The sequence below is a fragment of the Hyperolius riggenbachi genome, chromosome 6 (assembly GCF_040937935.1).
Source record: "Hyperolius riggenbachi isolate aHypRig1 chromosome 6, aHypRig1.pri, whole genome shotgun sequence".
Taxonomy (NCBI): domain Eukaryota; kingdom Metazoa; phylum Chordata; class Amphibia; order Anura; family Hyperoliidae; genus Hyperolius; species Hyperolius riggenbachi.
The window spans coordinates 151,935,529-151,945,788 of NC_090651.1; the positions used below are offsets into that span (position 1 = coordinate 151,935,529).

Sequence of the window (10,260 nt, forward strand, 5' to 3'; positions counted from 1 at the left end):
TGCCCCTGCAGTGCCTCCACAGTACAGCTGACTAATGAACTAAATTCATGTTGCTGCTGCTAAACTTCTCTCCCCTGCCTCCCCAACCACAACACTCTCCCAATCCTCTCTCTCTTTTTGTCCTCCCTTCTCTTTCCTATTTCCCTGTCCTCTCCTTTCCATAGCTCTGTGTGTCTCTATCTTCTTTCATCTCATGGTTTACTTTCTCCTTTCTTTCCCTCCCTCACTCTCTATTCCACCTCTCTGCCACACAGTCACTCTTCCCTCTACATTCTCTGCTTTCCTCCCATCCCTATTTTCCTACCATCTCCTTTCCATCCTCCCACAACCCCCCTCTCTTTCTCTCCTTCCCTTCCTTCTCTTGCACTCTCTCCTTTATTCCTCTCTTTAGCACTCTTTCTCCTTTCCACCCCTCTCTCTTTTCTTGCTCTCTCCTCCTCCTCCCTGCTCCACTCTCTAGCTTTTGCCTTGAGATCTGCCTAAAAGCGGACCTGAACTCAGAACTTCCTCTCTGCTCTAAAAGCATAACCACCTTTACAGAAAAACATTTCTTTGTTACAGCTGACACACAAATCCTGCAATAAATCTGCAGTCTGTGTACTTCCTGCTTTCATGGAAGCAGTAATAATGGTAATATCCTGTGTTCAAATGAGACTATCTCATCTGTGAGATCAAATTACAACTTGTGATCACAATTGCGTTGGTTTTTTTTTTTACGCTTTTTTTCCCCCTTCCCGGCGATGTCTCTTTGATCCGTAAAAGAATAAATACAATGTATTTATTCTTAAAAACACAATCGCCGCATAAAGTGATTTTGTGAGCGTTTTGCGTTTTTCCTATATCTTCCATTGAGGCGGAATCACCTCAAAAATGGGCCATGCGGCGTTTCTCTGAGCAGATTGGAAACAAACTGTCTCATAGAGAATAATTGCACAAGCGATTTCAGGGCGATTTTAAAAAATCGCCAGCGCTTGAAAAGTCCAAAAGTGCCTCCAGTGTGAACGAGCCCTAAAGGTGATCTCACTATGGGGGGGGGGGGGGGCACCAAAATCTGGTTACGCTCAGGGCGCTGTGAAACCTAAGGCCGGCCCTGGCCCTTTGGCATCAGTCTATCATCTTCCACCTCCAATTCCAGATCTAAAAAAGCCACCCTTTCGTAGCTCATGGTGGCCGTAAATAGCATGTTACATTTGTTTTGGTTGATATACCCTAAAAAATCGGAAAAGGATTCACAAGTCCCAGACCAGAAAACAAGGACGTCGTCCACATACCTGGACCACATCCTGAGTTGTTGCCTGAACGGGTTACACGCAGAGTGGATGTGCAGCTCCTCCCACCATGCCAAGAATAAGTTGGCATAGGTACAAGAGACCGCTGTGCCCATGGCGGTGCTGGACACCTGCCAGTACCACTTCCTGTCAAATAGGAAGGCGTTATGTGTCAGGACAAACATAAGGCATTCACACACATACGCCTTCCACACTTCATTTTTGTCTGTCTTATCCAAAAAGAGTCTTACCGCCTGCACCCCCAAAACATGGGGTATGCGGCTGTAAAGACTTTCAACGTCAATCGTCGCCAACAGATCGCCCTTGTTCCAAGTGAGGTCTTCAAGACCCCTTAGAACGTCAACCGTATCGGAAAGATGGGAGGGAATTTCCTCCATGAGCGGCCTGAGGATGTGGTCCAGGTACCTGGACAGTCTCTCCGTTGTCGACCCCATGCCCGAGACAATGGGTCGACCCGGAGGACTTTTCCGGGACTTGTGAACCTTTGGAACATGGTACCAAACTGGCTTAGTTGGACAGGTAGGTAACAATCCGTTGGCTAATGTGGAGGTAAGTACCCCCTGTTCTACTCCTTTCTTCAGGAGGGATCTCAGGGAGTTTAGGTAGCGGTTGGTGGGGTGGGGTTTATTAATTTTGAGGACTAGTGCAATGGGCCTATCGGGCCTGAACGACTATACTGATTTATCATGCTTCCTGGATCCCTGAGTATAACGATTTTTGCCCCACTCTAAAACAGTAACTAAAGTTAATGTCATGCTACCAGATGTACTGTTTGCACCTGGTTTGAACTATGTCGAGTTTATTAGCCGTCCATGACTCAGTCCATCAATGTTGCTTCCTCATACCTTTCCATGAGAATAGGTTGACCTTGCATTAGACCTCTTTGGGTAATGTTTATCCCTTCGGGGTCGGTACAAATGGCAACCTATTCTGGCATTGATTTTTATATCACTTTTTTTCTCTAGTCTTATGATTTTCTAGTAGTACACTGCTATTTTACTAATAGCACATTTGTATTTTGTGTATTTTTTGAATGCAGTACTGCTGCTGCTGGGACAGCATCTTGCAATGATGGCACAAGGGCACTGATAATTTCCCACTTGGTATTTTCTCACCTTCCCTGCTACTCTATTTATGTCTTACCCTGATACCGCATTGAAGATTTCTTTCGGCACAAGATGGCGCCATATTGGCCCAACCTGTGCCTGAGGCGTGCGACCAAAGCGTAATACACGCTACACTGATCAATTGATTCAGTGTGTTCCCGCCGTCATGACGTCAGTCGCCACTGGCACGCAATGCGTTCCAGCCGCCTCTCGACGGAAGGAAGTGAAGGGGCGGAACGGACAAGCGGGACGTCATCGCTATGCGCACAGGTTACAAATACCGGCAGTCCGTTCCCCCCCGCCATGCAGCCTCCGTAGATGCGCAGACGTGCGCGAAATGGCCGTCAGGCTTAAAACCACCCGGCACCCACCGCACCACAAGGTATCCCACTAGCATTTTTGAACTTTCTGTTTTTTGAACCACAGTGCTAACAGCCTGTTTTAACGCATGTGCATGCATCACTATTTATACTGGACAATAAATACAGCTTTCAGCAGTGCCGGTTTCTTCTACTTTCTGCCTCCTCTGCCACTATGCTTACGCTTTACAACCTGAGCATGCTTGGCTGATAGTGGGACTGCTACAATACCACCGCAAGACGCCCGCTCCTGCAGTAGTGCCAACCCGCTTCTCTTTCTTTTACATTGTTGCTTTCATATAGTTTATAGGGCATTCCTCAATCCAAATACTTTTTGTTTTGTTTTAATACTCTAATTCCCTATAAACTAAACAAGCCTCACCCACAGCTTATCCAGAGTGCCTTGGCACTCTGAGCCTTAGTAGCAAGGGCTTATGGGAGCTCAGTCTGGGCAGGAGGAGGAGTAGGAGGTTACTAGACAGAGATTTCAGAGGCAGAGGGAAGAGGGGAGGGGAGTTTTCACAGGCTGAGGGCTGGAGATACAGATCAGCTTGCCCCTGTGCAATGTTTACAAACAGAACATGGCCGCTCTCATTGTATCACAGGAATAAATAATCATAAACTATTGAAACTGTTTGCAGCTAGATTTGCTGTGTAAACTATCTACACTTTAGATAAAATATATAGACAAGTTACTTGTTATAGTTAAGGATGCTAAACTTCGGAACTGGATGAAATCCGAATAGTAGTTGTTCAGATTTCATCCAGTTAAATCAAAACACCTGTGCGGGGTGGGTGGGGGCATTAATCTTACCTATCCTGATGTCTTTTGAGGTCCGTCCCTTGGCGCCTCCCACGATGCGGTCCACGCGCGTCACGTAACTACAAACACTTCCTCCTTCAACCTGGAAGGAGGAAGTGTCTGTAGTCACGTGTCCGCCTCTTGGACCGCATCGTGGGTGGCGCCGAGGGACGGACCTAAGACGTCATGATAGGTAAGATTAACCCCCCGCCCACCCCGCTCAGGTGTTTTGATTTTACTGGATGAAATCCAAATAACAACTATTTGGATTTTATCCAGTTCCGAAGTTGAGCATCCCTAGTTATAGTTAGTTTTTCATCTTGGATCTGCTTTAAGTATTTTCTTGCTTTCGGAGGACTTAAAAGGCATTTTAATAACAAAGTGTCAAAATATCAGCTAGGAGAAAAGAGGAATAAAAGTTAATTAAATAGGGGCCCTGGACTCCTAATAAACTGTTTTTTTTTGTTTTTTGTTTTTTTTCCAGCTATGCAATGGCTTCCATTTGTGAGAGGAATCTGGCTCCCTAGCTATGGCTCTCTAATACAGCCTCTAACACTTTGTTAGGTTAATCTTTCATTCTTACTTTATTTATTTATTCCCTGATTCACCTGTATTCTGAAAGTCTTAGGTGGCGGAGGAAGCGCGTGTGTGTGGCGGGTTCAGAGGGAATGAACAGCCATCTTGCGCAGCTTGTAAGCGTAGTGGATTAGTAAGTAACCTGGATTGGGTGGTGTGATCAGCATTTCCAACAAGTGTATATGCTGTTTATATCACTGCCACACCTGAGCACTGTATAGTATAATATTATACTTCAGAATGTTGCTCTTGAAGGATCCCCTCTGTCCTATGTTCTCATGTCGTTTGATTGATATCCATCATATAAATATATCTCACATCCAACCTTTTCTCACACAGGATATTACTAAAACATGAATACATGCTTTTATAATATCTCACCTGGACTATTGTAACATGTTCCTTTGTGGACTAACAACTAGCAGACTGGCGCCGCTCCAATCTGTACTGAAGATGCCTGTCTCATTCGTCTTGTTCGCACTTCCTTGGCTGCTCCTCTCTGTCAAGCTCTTCATTGGCTACCAATTAACCACAGGATCCAGTTCAAACTCTTAACTCCAACTTATATAGGTCTCCACAATCTCTTTCCTCTGTACATCTCCTCACTAATTTCCAGATACCAACCCAACTGCAATCTCAGATCTGCACACAATCTTTTTCTGTCCTCTATAATTGCCTCCTCACATTCCCATCCCATATACAAGATTTCACACATGCTTCACCCCATCCCTGGAATGCCCTTACACAACACATCCATCACTCTCTAACCTTTGATATCCTTAAAGTGTACCAAAGATGTCAAATTCGAAAGATCCGATACTTATCCAGGGCTTCCTCCAGCCCCATAAGCATGCGAGTCCCTTGCCGCCATCCCGCAGTCTGCCGTTTAGCCGCAATCAGCCCTGGTAACTGGCTCATTTGGGTCCAGTCTAGGTCTTCTGCGCATGCGCGGACCTCCCATACATGCGTAGTAGACCCGGACTGAGACAGTTACCAGGGCTGATAGCTGCTGAATGGCAGACCGCGAGAGGATGGCAAGGGTCTCAGACGACCTTATGGGTCTGGAGGAAGCCCTGGGTAAGTATCTAATCTTTAGAATGTGACGTCTCTGGTTTACTTTAAACACTCTCTCAAAACTCACTTTTTCCGTCAAGCATATGCTCTACCTTAGGCCATTTCACCTTTTGACCACCTTTTGTACTTCCTACAAGATAACCTAAAACACACTGCCTCAGGTATGATTATTGTATCCTACCACATCTCTTGATCCCTTCATTCCTTTAGATTATAAGCTCGGAAGGGCAGGGCTCTCTCACCCTTTTGGATTTTGTTACTCATTTATTCAGATTAATTTTGTCACTGTAATGACCAATTCTGTACTTTGTACCAACTCTGTATTTTGTATATTGGTGTATACCATTGTCTGTATTATTTTGTACCCCGTTTGTTTCTTACTTTGTACAGCACCACTGAATATGTTGGCGCTTTATAAATCAATAATAGTGTAACAACTGTGACGCTATAGATTTTATACTTTTCTGTGCTAACTTATCCAACTGTTGTACTTGAAACTGTACTTCAATAAAAACACAAAACAAGAAAAATGATGTGCCATGTGTATTTAAATCAAGCCTAAACTAGGGCTTTAACAACTTTATTTGTGAACTTAAGAGACCCTTTATGTACTGCATGTTTAATAGATTAAGAACTGTTCCGTTTGGAAAAAAATAATAATTGTACATACATTAAGATAAAGCAAATACTTTTCACAGCACTATGTATAAAAGATAACTATACGGAGGAGGAAACAGCACATATAATAAAGTCTTATTAAAATGTAAATTAGTCTATTTTACTGTCCATGTGATTGATGCAATCATTTTGTGACAAGTGGAGCAGATGCTCTTTATTTTGTCTGTTCAATACTTATGCACACCGGATTTGAAAGTGATGTCATGATTCAATCTTTTCTGTAAACACTGCACATGGGAGGAGTACATCACATACAGTAAGGGGCTCGAGTCTCTAAAGCATGATAACTGCTATCACAGCAGTTATCACGCGAGCTGCCAGGTGCAAACTTTACTTCATGTGATAAGCGAAGGTTTGCGTGCGATCACATTCGCTTTTCACGTGAAAAGCGCACGTGATCGCACGCAAACCTTTGCTTATCACGCAAAGTAATGGTGTTTGCGTGCAAACCTTTGTGCGCGACAGCTCGCGTGATAACTTCTGCGATAGCAGTTATCACGCTTTAGAGAATCGATCCCAATAAACGCCCTGCCCTGCATTGGTCAAAATGCTGTACCAGTTTTACAGTATGGGTGTATGGTCACTGATGACATTTCACCTGATTCATTATTTAAATTCTCAATTTCACTTATTTGACACAGTTGCATAAAACTAAAGCATTTAAATACGAACAGCTCAAATACCGTAGCCCAGATCAACATAAGTCAAAGTAGTATACAAAAGTGAATAGCTAATTAGGACCATTAGCGCATTACGACACATTAGGGCCGGTGGTTGCTTCCCGCCCGGTTTGCATCCGATTGCAACAAATTTCCTTGTCTGCTCCCTCATCAATCAAGTCCGCAGTGCCGCTCACCTGTCCCGAAGCCAATCGGTCCTTCCATATTCAGTCTGGTGGCCGGCAGGAGTATGGGTCTCTCCATAGGCTGCATTAGGCCAATTCTCTCTAGCAACAGAGAATTTTCAGTGGTCCTCCATGAACCAATGAGTTATATCTGTTGCTTAGGATTTCCATTGGTCTTCTACAGCCCGATGAAGATTCCCATGCTTATGCTGGCCACAAGGCTGTATAGGAGGGACCAAGCGGTAGCGGGACATGAGTATTACGCAGGGCAGCTATCAGGGGGGACAACTGACACTGCATTGAGGGGCCCAGGGCTTCTGGGGGCCCTGGGCCCCCCAAAAAGCTGGAAGGGCCTCATGTGCTGGCTGCGGGCCTGTGGCTAACTAACCAGCACACTGCGTTCCAGCACTGAGAGAAGAGTGACATCAGCGCTTGAACGCGGGGAGCGGATAAGTGAGCCCGCTACAGCGAACTTTCTATACTGGGGAACCACCTATATCTGGCTACAGGGTACCTATACTGGGCCACCACCTATACCTGGCTACCTATACTGGGATGGAACCACCTATACCTAGCTATCTATACTGGAACACCACCTATACCTGGATACCTATACTTGGGGAACCACCTATACTTAGCTACCTATACTGAGGACACCACCTATACTTGGCTACTTATACTGTGGCACCTATAGCTTGCTACCTATACTGAGGGCACCTGTACCTGGCTAACCTATACTGGTGCACCACCCATACCAGGCTACCTATACTGGGGCAACTATACCAGGCTATCTATACCGGGGCATCACCTATACTTGAATACATATACTAATGCACCTGTATCTTGCTGGCCTATACTGGGGCCCCAGCTATACCAGGCTACCTACACCGGGGGTGTCAACATGAGACTACCTATACTGGGGCACCACCTATAGCTGGCTACTTATACTGGGGGAACATATACCTGGCTACCTATACTGGGGGCACCAATGCCTGGATACCTATACTGGGGGAACCTATACCTGGCTACCTATACTGGCTACTTATACTGGGGGAATCTATACTGGGGGCACCTATACATGGCTAGGGCAGGGGGACGAGCTGAGACGGAAGGAGACAAGAGGTAACACAGGGGGATAAAAGAGGCACAGCAGGAACAGAGGCGGACAAAAGAGGCACAGGGAGAAAAGAGATGAGTCGGGAACATGAGGTCACACAGAGGGACCCAAAAGAGGCACAAACTGAGGTGAGACAGAGGGGGACAAAAGAGGCACAGGAAGAAAAGAGGAAGACAAAAGAGAATGAATAAAGGATAAGACCGGAGCTACAAGTCCCTATCTCATTTATTAACTGGAGACTTCCTGTATTTTGCTAGTATTTGGCTCCACCCACAACATCCCATGGCCATGCCCACTTTTTGCCACATCACGCTGTGCATGGCCCTTTCTTCAGTGTTGGAGCCATGCACATTTTTCTCAACAGTGCACTTCTCGCACGGACACGGGGGTGGGGTGGCTAGTGGGCAGGCACAGCAACCAGTGTGTGGCCCAGGGAGGGGGGGCCCAGGCCTGATGATTTGTGAGGGGCCCCAAAATTTGTGATGACGCCCCTGTGCCAAAGCACTCCACCTTTCTCCTTTTGTCCATAGCAACCCACTGTGTCACAGTTCATGTGATCTGTGCTGGCATGTGACACCTGATCATTCATGACAATGGGCCCAGGGAGACAAGATTTGTTAAGAGATTAGGTTGTTTGTGGGCAAAGGACACAGTCTGTTGGTAGATCCTTGATGATTCTCTATGGTACCAGGAGTGAAATAATGATAAACACTAGGTTCATCAGTTTGGAATTTCACTCAGAGATTTATTCAAGATGTACCTTCGTATATACTGAAAAAATGTTAACATTGTCAAGTAACCACCCATAATTAGGCATAAAACTTGATGCATGAACACCTGCAGATACATTGGTTTTGTACTAGCTAAAAAGAAGTTTTAATTAGATGCAGTAGCTAAATGTACAAGGCCATATATGAGACACCTCTCCCTGGGAACATCTCATAGAACATTCTAGTTAGATAAGGAACATCTTGTAGGCGTATACCATCCTTGGGCCTAATATACGCCAGTCCACTATCAAGACAATATAATACTTCTTTCAGTGGCATAGCTAAGAAGCTATGGACCCGGTGCAAGTTTTGCACTGCCCCCCCCCCCTCCCCAAGCACTCTACACATAACAATTGATACAACGCACCAAAACCAATCAAGGACAACCACAGTGTCACAAAGGCAAGAAGGGGATGGGGAACAGTATATTAATGATCACTACTATTCAAAGCATCTATAGAAGTGATTTATTGCAAACACAGGAACAATAAAGAGCTAATACTGTGGTTGAGAGTGGGCCCCTCGCCCTCATCCCAATTTTTAGAAGCCCATATATCAGTCATTCCCAAAGAGGGAAAAGACCCGTCAGTGCCCCAGCTACAGGCCAATTTCACTTTTAAATTCGGATACCAAGCTTTTTGCTAAAATCATCGCCAACCATTTAGCCCCCTTTTTAGCTACAGTAGTTTCCCCAGATCAATCAGGATTTATCTAAGGTAGGGAGGCAGGGACAATACTATGAAAGCAGTGGGACTTATCTCACATATGCAGAAGAACGCCATCAGAGGTCTAATGCTTTCTGCAGATGCTGAGAAAGCATTTGACCGCATTTCATGGGATTACATGTTCTCTGTGCTTTGAAACATGGGACTACCTCCAAAATTGCTATTTTGGCTTCAAGTATTGTACACAAACCCAACTGCCAAAGTCAAGGTCAATGGACTTTTATCCCAAGCTCTAGCAATATCAAAAGGTACCAGACAAGGGTGTCCGCTCTCTCCCTTGCTATTTATACTAACGCTAAAACCATTTTTAAACATGATTCGCTCAGATACCTTAATTGCTGGAACTAAAGTGAAAGAACGAGAATTTAAAGTAGCCGCCTTTGCAGATGATTTGCTTTTTTTCATTAGCAACCCAGCAATATCTATTCCAAATTTACTTAAAGGAATACTATCGATGCCCAAGTGTTCTAAAATTACAGTGTGCAAATAATGTCTAAGTAGCTGTGTAAACATTTTCCTACTTTTCATGTTAAATATCAGAGGCAAAAGCTGTAATTTATTGAGGGTAGAATTTAGCTATATTGGGACAAATCAATTGCAGAAGGGGTGTCTGCTTCAATGCACAGCTAGAGTTGCATATCAGACTACAGAACGCAAATATCAAACATATCAATCTCTGAAAGCAAAAACAGTATGAAAAAGCTGTGACAATTAGTTACATTTCCTTCAGACAGGTCAGTCAGAAACACAGGACACAGGAGCTGCAGCTGTTGGGAGCTCTCTTCTCTGTCACACACAGAGCTACACATAGAGTTAACTGATCAAGTGTGAGGGGAATTTCCCCTCTCCTCATGGCTCAGTCAGCCGTCAGTTTTGGCGTTAGTAAAGTTTGAATGTATTTTGATAACCGTAAACAAAGA

General features: G+C 44.7%; 1 long non-coding RNA gene across 2 annotated transcripts in view; it reads left to right on the forward strand.

Annotated features, from left to right (window-relative positions):
* LOC137522580 (uncharacterized) overlaps positions 1 to 4,942 on the forward strand; it is a 33,555-nt gene extending 28,613 nt beyond the window's left edge. Inside the window, exon 5 of one of the 2 annotated variants that reach the window (XR_011022345.1) lies at positions 4,472 to 4,942. This is a non-coding gene — a long non-coding RNA (uncharacterized lncRNA). The other variant, XR_011022346.1, reaches the window with a different exon arrangement.
* Positions 4,943 to 10,260: the final 5,318 nt, after the last annotated feature.